Genomic DNA, 10436 nt, shown 5'->3' on the forward strand with positions numbered 1-10436 from the left:
AAGCACTTACAGCGGAGGAAAGAGGTGGGGCAGAGGGGGTCAGAAGAACCAATAGATGGTGCATGATCCAGCCAGAAAGCACTCTAGGGAGTGAGTGCTTGCTCCTGCTTGGAGGTGGTGTAGCACCTGCAATTAGACTCTTGCCACCTGAAGGAAGAGAGAGCTGAGGTGTCTCTCTGTCTCCGAACTTTCCTCAGTCACTGGTCGAAGGATACTCCCAGGGGGCACTGATTCTGATGCATCCTGTGCAAGAGCAGCCAGGGTTCAGGTGCCCAGGGGGAACATTGCAGTCAAGTGACGAAGAGCTGACAGCTGGTAATTGGGTGGGTGGGCACAGAGATGGGAAGTGCCAGGGGCGGTGACTGGCAGCAGTAGTGTCCAGTGTAGATGTGCAGCTATCAACTGCACAGAGCTGGGGGGATGGGAAAGTGTTCCTGGCAGAAGAAGCAGCCTCCGCACAGGCCCTATGTGGGAAGAAGCAACTTGCCCCCAATCCCGTTTATAATAAGCAACTTGTTCCCACTCCTGTTTATAACAAGCAGCGGAGCCAGGTTCAGACCCGGGCCCAATTGACTCCAGAGCCTTAATTTTCAAGACTTCCTGCTTCTATCCAGGCAGAGTCCAGCAGCAGCCAGACAGAAGCTGTCGGGTCACCCACACGCCAGCTTCCAGAACCATGATTTAATTACAGCACCAGTGCCAGGGGCTTTGGGAGTCCCAGACTAGGTGTTTGAAACACAGGAAGTAAGAAGGGTTTTGCTGTGACTCGCTTTCCCTTCAAGGACCACTCTTGGGGACACATCAAATCCCCAACGTCCTTTCATCTTCCTTTCGCTTTTCCAGCTCTTTACCGCAGACTGTTTTTTTCCTTCCAGATAATTATTTACACAGAAGGGGAATAATTAGCAACCCAGGAAACAGGCTTTGTTCTCAGCTCCCTGCCCCTGCCTGCCTCTCTTGTTTGAAGTGGCCTGCTGCTGGCAAGAGGGACATCAAAGCCGGTGGAAGAGGCTTTACACGGAGAGCAATTTTCTTTGTCTGACTGGAAAGCAAAGAAAGACGATCTCAGTTTATTTGTCTCTGCCCCCCCATTGCCGCCAATTCCCTGGGCCTGAGGCCCCACCAGTGGCCCTGGAGGGGTTAGAATAACAGATTGCTTTCCTGGGTGGGTGTTTTCCCTCTCGGGTTCAATCTCTTTCCCTTGGTCCTCTCGCCTTTTGGGTTCCTGTTACTGAAGGGTGTGTCCTGCCAGCTCAGAAAAATATTAGAGGTGAAAGAGAATGGTCTGGTTAATGCACACTCAAATGCCTTTGTGGCCAGTCAACTGGTCACGAGCTGAGTGAGGCAGGTAAACGTGAGATACAGGGGAAAGGTGGGGTCTGGGGCGATTCAGAGAGTTTATGCCCCTTCTAAAGCCTGTTTGTCTCTGCTGTGTGGCAATGTGCCCTAATTTTCCTAAAGGAGCTGGATGTCTGGATTTTCAGATGACATTTTCCAAGTTGTAAAATGTTGTGCAGGTCAAATGAAACACCAGAAGAAGGGCTGGATGCAGCCCTCAAGCACCAGTTTGTAATGTCTAATCTGTTCCAATTCTATCTTCTTAGAGATAAGGGAAACTGAGGCTCAGGCAGGCGACATAACTTAGCCAAGATCACATATAAGTGATGGAGTTGGAACTGGAAGCTAAGCCTTCTAGCATGTTATGGCTTGTCTCAGCCCTTAACGATCAGCATTATGCTTGGCACATAGTAGGTACTCAATAGTTGTCAACTCAGTAATTAGTAACAGTATTTACTTTATATTGAGTACCTATTAATGATGTGTTAGCACTCTGCTAGGTGTTACATATGCTAGATATATTCATCAGCACTCTTTTGGGTGCAAAAAACAGAAACCCAGCTCAAGATAGTTTAAACATACATAAAGGTGCATGAGTTTCAGGAGCGGCTGCATCCAGATGTGCATACCAATCATCAGTTTGCTTTGCTACAACACCTTCTCTTTTTATCACTTTCACTTTGCTGAAGTTGATGTGTTTACTCCATTCCCAGAGAGGAACATGATGATTAAATTATCCATCCTTTCCAACTAAAAACTCTAGTAGGCAAAATACCTTCCTTGTCATAAGAGTTCAGCAAATGTCTCAGAGCTGACCCTTGGACCAAGTTAAGTCATCAATCATGCCTGAACCAATCTCTGTGATGAGAAGGGTGAACTGCACCCAAATTTCATGGCCTGGGATTGAGGAGATGGTGATTCCCCAAAGGAAGATCAGAACGCTGTATGGAGAATATGGATCGGACAGAGATGAGCCAAGATGCCCACTCCAACAGTGTTCATCTTCACAGCAGCCCTGGAAATAGCTAGTGTCCCTGGATCCATGTGACTCATGGGCCCTTTCTACCCATGAGGCCAGGTGTGGGAATAAGAGCAGGTTCTTTACTCAGAGGGAACTCTTGGGATGATCTATGGCAGCAGCTCTCAACTGGGGCAAGTTCTGGGAACATTTTTGGTCGTTTAACTTGAAAGTGCTACTACTACCTAGTGGGTAGAGCCAAGGGTGCTGCTAAATGTCCAACAATGCAAAAGATAGTCCCCATTACTAAGAATTATCCGGTCCAATGTTAGTAATGCTGTGGTTGAGAAACCCTGCTCTAAGCACATACAACGAAAGAAGCCTCATGCACATTTATTCAAAGCAAATAGACATGCAGCAGCCATGCCTCCCCCAGGACTTTGTCCATTTACCTACAGCAGGGTAGAGCAGACAGAAGGATCAGAACTCATCCCACCTCCTGGAAAAGGCATTCTATATGCTGGTGCCCAAAGTGAGTTCAAGCAAGTAAAAAAAAGCCAGTCATTCATGGGGTCAGCTCAAGTTCTAGCAAGTATGATCTCTGGGATTCTAAGGTGTCCCACAAGCAGGGTACTGAAGGGACCAGAGAAGTGGCCATCAGTGCAGCCTGCTGCAGTGTCCAACCTACAGGCTGCAATCCAGGGCTCACAAGGAACTGGAAAGACTGGGGAGGGGTTTAGGCATCTCAGAGATAGAGACCCAGGCCAAAGTGTCCAAGAAGAACTAGGGCGTGGGGTGAGGGATCCAAAGACAAAGCAGAGGCACAAGTGGAAGACTGAATTTATGGACTAGGGCAGGCAAGTACCCAAAGTCAGCCCCAAGGCATGGATGCAGTAGTAGCTTAAATATGGCCTATCCACTTGCAGGATTGGGACAGGGAGGAAGTTGTGAGTGGAGTCCAGGTCCTTACAGGTATGGAAAGGAACAGACATGTAAAGGTCAGACCAGGACATATTTTCTCTAGTAGAGAATTTAAACCAAGACATTTGAAAATATGTTGTATGTGTATATATGTATCTCTGAGTATATGTGCACATGTGTTTGTTTTCATAGATGTATTTTTTATATGTTTGTATATATGTGTGTTTACATCCTGACTCAGATCAAAGAGGATATGAAGTGGCTCTCAGTCTAAGATACCCGGGCACATAGTAGGTGATCGATAACTACATTGCTGAATGATGATATAAAGCTCATTACTGGCCATAAAATTCAGAAGCAAATGTTTACCTAGGATTGGCTAGTGAAGAAGCTGTGTTTGTGCTGATTCTCAATGGTTTAATCATTCATTCAATCACTGTATTATTTTCTCACCTAAGCACCGACTATATGCTCAGTGCTCTGGTACTGCTGGAGGTATAGAATGATGAACAAGACATGCACAATTTCTCCTGAGCTATAGTTTAACTGAGAAGAAAAACTAAAGAAATTATAACTAATTATTTAACTGATGGCTGCTGTCCTCATTAGGGACATCTTGATGGAGTTGATTGAGTTTTTTGAGAGATAAAATTTATTTATGTTCACTATATTTTTAAGGATTATCTTTGGTACATCTTACCCTCCTTCCTCTGTCCCCCAAATACTATAACTTTTTTTTTGAGTCAGGGTCTCACTCTGTCACCCAAGCCAAAGTACAGTGGCAGGATCATGGCTCACTACAGCCTCAACCTCCTGGGCTCAAGTGATCCTTCTGCCTCAGCCTCCTGAGTAGCTTGGACCACAGGCATGTGCCACTACACCTGGCTAATATTTTTTATTTTGTGTAAAGGCAAGTCTTACTATGTTGCCTAGGTTAGTCTCAAACTCCAGGGCTCAAGCAATCCTCCCCACCTTGGCCTCCCAAAGTGGTGTGATTACAAGCATGAACCACTGTGCCTGGCTGACTTTGATTTAAGATGCCATGATAGGCTTGAAGCTACCAAATCAAGAAATAAAATTTCCCAAAAAAGGAGAGTCTTTATCACTATAATACTGTTCTTAGTTCTTGACCTTGATGGTTTGAGCTGAAACAGTTTCCAAGGTAGCAACAGGGAAGGTTGTAATGAAACACAGATATCCCAGCAAAATTGGGTGTACTGTTGAGGAAGGGAACTTTAGACCTTGGGGTGCAGACTTTAGGGTGGCTGGAAAAATGGGAAATAGAGTCCCGTGTTTATCAGAGATGGGAACCAGCAAACCAAACCCATCTGATATGCAAAGAGGGCTGGATCTGTGTCAGTATCTCACCTTCAAGTTCCGACTGCTTCTCTCTGGCTAGGCGACCCTGGCCACCTTGGGTCACTTCATATTCTTGGCCATGTCAATGATCTCATCTGCAAAATGGGACTAGTCATCTTCATCTGCTTAGAGAATGATCTGAGAATCAACAGGCGTGCAAGTGGAAGCTTTTTTCTGACATGGAGTGGTGTTGGGTGCACAAGGTGATCTTTCTATTGTTCCCTTCACTCACTGGGTTCTTCTCATCTCTGCCACTTGTTTACACCTGTGTTCTTGGCACCTCTGCCATTCCACATGAGTGATTTCCGAACTAAAACTGCTGCTCAGCTGGAAGGACTTGGAGTCTCTCATTTATTAATCTGAATATCATTCAAGTCAACATATGTTGTTTTCTAGTTACATCAAGTAAATCATCCCAGGGCTGGAATCAATGATCTTTGGTGTTGGAACAGTGTTAACAGCCAAGAAGACAAAAATTTAAGGCAAATGCAGAATCATGGCATAATCCAAGGGGAGGCACAGGGCTGGGCGACCAGGGCCCTAAGATCCCATCCGGTGGGCTTGCAGAAGACCAAGCAGATGTGAGACTGTGCCCTGGCTTTGGAATGCTGAGTTATAGACGAAGGCTACCCTGGGTGCTGGCCCTGCTCCATCTGTCTGCTCCCCGCTCAAGCCCATACTTCTGTAAGGCCTCTCTCTTTGGAGGGTCTGGCATGAACAGAACATCAGGCACAGGGTTTGATCTTGGGGATAGCATTCTGAGGATTCAGGATCTGCAGGAGGATTCTGACTTATGGCACGGCACGCATTTTGAGCCAGAAAATGCTGTTTCCTCCATCTATGAACCAGACATATTCCATATGTGACAGGCAAAAGGTGAACTCAAACTACCTCAAGCAAAAATGAAATTTAAAAGGGGGTGGTGGGATTTATTTGCTCCTGTAATTAAGAAGTCAAAGGAAGGGAGCCAGCTGGAGACTTGGTTGGGCCCAGAGGTTCAGGAAATACTGTCAGCATTCTGTTCTCTTTCCATCTTTCAATTCCGTGGTCTCTCTTGGTTTGGATTTCTATTCTAACGGCTTCTCTCTACCTGATAGCCATTTGACCCCTAGCCCACTAATATCCTAGTAACTCTTCATCCTCAGTGGAAGAAAGAGTAAGTTTTCCCTGAAACCCTTGTTAGAAAAGTCCCAGTAAGGACTCTTGGCCCAATTTAGATACATTTTCATCCTCAGTCAGTCACTGTGAATAGGACGGGATGACATCTCAACCCTGTTGCTGGAGATGGTGGCAAGGAGGTCAGTGCCACCCACACCAGATGGAAAAGGTCTCCAACTCAAAAGAGATATCCTGTCACCAGAAGAAGGGAAGGATGGAGGGATAGAGGCTGGACAGACAAAACAACAAACATTCATTATGTTCAATAGTGTTTCATGGATCCCAAGTTCCATGAAAAGCTCTGTACACAGAGAAGAAAAATTTCAGCCGGGCTCGGTGGCTCAGCCTGTAATCCCACACCTTTGGGAGGCTGAGGTGAGCGAATTGCCTGAGCCCACGGGTTCGAGACCCACCTGGGCAGGCGAGACCTCATCTCTACAATAAATCAAAAAATTAGCCGGGCGTGGTAACGCACCCTTATAATTCTGGCTACTCGGAAGGCTGAGGTGGAAGGATCGCCGGAGCCCAGCAGGTCAAGGCTGCAGTGGTCGGGAGCAGCCACTGCACTCCAGTCTGGGTGACAGAGTGAGACTCCAGCTCAAAAAAAAAAAAGAAAAGAAAAGTTTCCTGCTCAAATGAGCTTTGAAAACACTACCATCTCAATTGTCTTTTATTTAAAGACTCTGAGAAGTCCTGCACTGAAGAGACCTCTTCCGATTTGTTTAACCCAGTATTTTCTAAAGTGTTTCAACTACTGGATTCTTTTGTTTTTCTGGATCAATTTTTCAAAATCTTGGAAAATAGATGGGCTAGGAAGGGTCAATATTCAAATACTGAGAACACCAAGTACAAACAATCTGGGGCAGGAGAGAGTTACTAGACCAAGTAGCTGGAGCTGGACAGAAGTGCTTCTGGAGCGTGAGATGTTCAGGAACAATCCCAGAACTTCCAAAGGCTGTGCTTTCTTGGCTGGGAGGGCACAGTGCACGGCTGGGCCAGAGTGCTGAGGGATCCAGGAGCTGAGATCAGTAACAGTGATACCTCCTTAGCAGGAAGCCTACCTCAGCAGAGGCTGGCACCTCAGGGAGTCAATGCAGCAGGAACTAGGGCCGTGGAGGGGACATGGTTGCCATTGAGATGCTTCCCCAAATGTGTGCGTATGTGTGTGCGTGTGTGCCTATGTGTATGTGTGTGCATATGCATGTATATGTGTATGAGTATGTATGCATATATGTGTATGCATGTGTGTACCTTTGTATATATGTGCATATGGGTGTGCATATATGTGCACATATGTGAATATGTGTGGGCATGTGTGTATCTATGTGTATATGTGTGTATCAGTGTGTACACACATGTATGTGTATTGTGTATGCATGCCTGCATATGTGTTTATGCATGCCTGTATATGTGTTTATGCATACGAACATACGCATATGTGCATGCACATTATACACACATGTGCATGCACATGTATTGTGCACATGTGGGTGCATGTATTGTATGAATGTGTGTATGTGTGTATGTATGCATATGTATGTGTATATGCATGTGTGCACTATGTGCATAAATGTGTAACCCTCTTTTTCACTCTTCAGTCTCTTGTCAGTGCCTGCCATTGCTGGACTGACCTGGGATCCTCAAACATGCCTGTGGGAGTCAGTCCCTTTGCAGTTTCCTGTTTTGAAGAACAGAGCAGGGAACAGGCCAGGAGGTCAGGGACCAGCGCAGAACCCAGCTTCCAATACAAAATTAGGTGGTTTCCCAGCTGTTCTCCTACCAGGGATTGGCAATCTTTCCTGTAAGAGCCAGGTAGTAACTATTTTAGGCTCTGTGGGTCATTTGGGCCATTCAGCCTCTCTTGCAGCAACTCAGCTCTCCTGTTGCCATGCGAAGCAAACAAATGGCTGTGTCCTAACAAAACTGCATAAAATACACAGCAGTGCACAGCACCTGGCCCACAGGCTGCAGGTCCCTAAGCCTTGCCCTGGAGAGCTCATTAAGGAACTCCAGGAATGTATGAGAGATCATACATGAGGTCACTGTTGCACCTGACACCCAGGAGGCGAGTGCTTTGCTTCTCCCAGCAGGAACAGGATCCTGGACTGCACAGATCACAGGGCTAATAAAAGAGCCATTTAAAAATATTTTTATGCTTAAAATGATTTCTCCCAGGATTCTTTGCGTAGTCCGACCTAGTCCTAGGCGGTCACAACAATTGCCTACATTGTTACCCCGCGTGTCTTTAAGACTCACCAACATGTTGCAACCTGGACCCATACACCTTCCCCAGCATTTTCCAGGACAGCACGTAATAATTTCTTCTTTCAAAAGCCCCAGGCACAAAGGAAGTTTGAACAACAGGGGGTTGATTTTGAATTGTACATAATGAGCCACCAGTCAAGCGCTGATCTCTTGTTGGTTTGAAGAGGCTAATTCTGCCTCTCTGTGAAATTGTGAAAAAAAAATTCTCTAAAACACCTTCTTGGGGTTCAAGGATGGAGTCAGAAAGACAATGGCAGCATATCCAAGCTGGAATTGATTCTAAGGAGCGCAGATGGCAGCTTAGCCGAGGGAGATGCTGTCCTCTCCCCCAAGATCAGGACACAGTCAGTGCTTGCCTGAGCTCCTCTGAAGGGGCTCGGTTCTAAACCTTGACACGTCCGTGAAACACAATTTCTACCCCGATGACCAACGAAAATCTCTAGAAAACTCTCATTTCTTGGAATTTCAAATGGAAACAGAGTCACTCATTTGGGCATTTGCATAAACCCCTTCTTCCCAGACTGGGGTTGGGCTTCCTCGACTTCATAACTCTCACCATCTCCATCCCCTTCACTCCACCACATTTGAGTCTTCTCCCCTTTGTTCTTTTGACTCCCTTTGTGAATGCTCCCCCAATCCAACATTCCAGCAGTCACAGCCTTTCAGGAAGTGAAGTAACAAGATGACATGGCCTTGTTTTAGCTGGAAGAATCTTGCCAGAATTTGCTGGCAACATGGCATCCACCACACCCCAGACTCAGGAAATGTCCTTGTCCACGTCTGTTTCAAAGAGGGAACCGGTCCCAAAGGTTTTGGGAGGGTCACTATTACATCACTCTTCTCTTTCAATCTTAAAATGCTTCAACTTACCATGGCCACTCATGTATGAGGTGAGGGAGCAAAGAGAAGAGCTAGCTTGCCCGGAGGCATTGATATGCAACAATTAATACTTTTTAACCTCCTTCATCAACCCTCAAATACCAGCTTTGTCCCTGTCCTAGTACATTTAGAGAACCTGTAAAGGAATACCCGAGGCTGGGTGATTTGTAAAGAAAAGAAGTTTACTTGGCACATGGTTTGGCAAGCTGTACAACAAACATGGCACCAGCATCTGCTCAGTTTCTGGTGAGGGCCTCAGGTTGCTTCCACTCATGGCAGAAGATGACAGGGAGCTGTATACACACACACACACACACACACACACACACACACACACACACACACACACAGATCACGTGGTGAGAGAGGAAGTGAGAGAGAGAGAGCAGGGAGGTGCCGGACTGTTTTTAGCCACCAACTTCCTGGGGAACTAATAGAGCAAGAACTCACTCAACACTGTGAGGAGGACACCAAGCCATGCATGAGGAAGACCCAATATTTCTTATTAGGCTCTGTCTCCAATACTGGGGATCAAATTTCAACAGGATGTAGCAGTCTCTGAAGACCAGTAGATATCACCTCCTGGCTCAGCTGCCAGTCTCAGTTTCTTCCTTATCAGATTGCATTTCCCTCTTCCTCAGCTTCCTGTACTCACACATTTCTCTAGGGTCATTGACTTTGACTGGTCCCCCAGCAGCCACTTTCTCCCATTCATATTCAGTCCCCTCACAGTAGTCTCCATTCCTCTGCCCATCCTGGTAGATCTTGACCTTGTGAGTGGGGTATAGACATCAATTCATAACATTTTCTGTCTCCAAAAAGCCCCCGAATTAGAAGTTGGTCTGCCCTTGTACTTTTAAAAAAGTTACATTGAACTGAAATTATTTTCTGAAAGTCATACAATTTTTGAGAACATACATTTATTTTGTACTTGCTTTGTGTTATCTTGAGGACCTTAAAAGGTGTTGTGTATGGTCCCAATAGTAAACGAGATTTGTCAATTCCAGTTGATTGAGAGTCACATTCAGCCTTAACTGAAAAGAGTTTTATGACTGATTGGTAATGTCTGCCATGGATTCAGGTTAGGAGAGTGCTGATGCATTTGCTGTTTATATGCTCTCCTATGGTATTACTTGCTGGAGCTAAGAGGGATATAAAGAGCTTAGAACCTGAGACTTTAAAAAAAGACCTAGGATTTAAAATTAGCATTGCTAGCTGGGCTCGGTGGCTCAGCCTGTAATCCCATGGCTTGGGAGGCTGAGGTGGGCAACAGAGTGACACTCCAACTCAAAAAAATAAAATGAAATAAAATAAAATTAGCATTGCTGTTAATTAGCTGTGTTAATACTGAGCAAGTTTCTAACCACCTATGGGTCTCCATTATCTTAACTATTTTTTTTTTATCAATCAGTATTTTTTATTATGGTTTTGTGGGGTACAGTTAAGGGTTAGGTGTACAATTATGTTTCATTCAGGCACCCTGTTGATAAGAGGTGTTTTCCCATCCCCCGACAGATATTTGCTACTGTTAATCCCATCCCCCTCCCCCCTATAGTTT

This window comes from Carlito syrichta, unplaced genomic scaffold, assembly GCF_000164805.1.
Source record: "Carlito syrichta isolate Samal-C Ts95f unplaced genomic scaffold, Tarsius_syrichta-2.0.1 Scaffold306949, whole genome shotgun sequence".
NCBI lineage: Eukaryota > Metazoa > Chordata > Mammalia > Primates > Tarsiidae > Carlito > Carlito syrichta.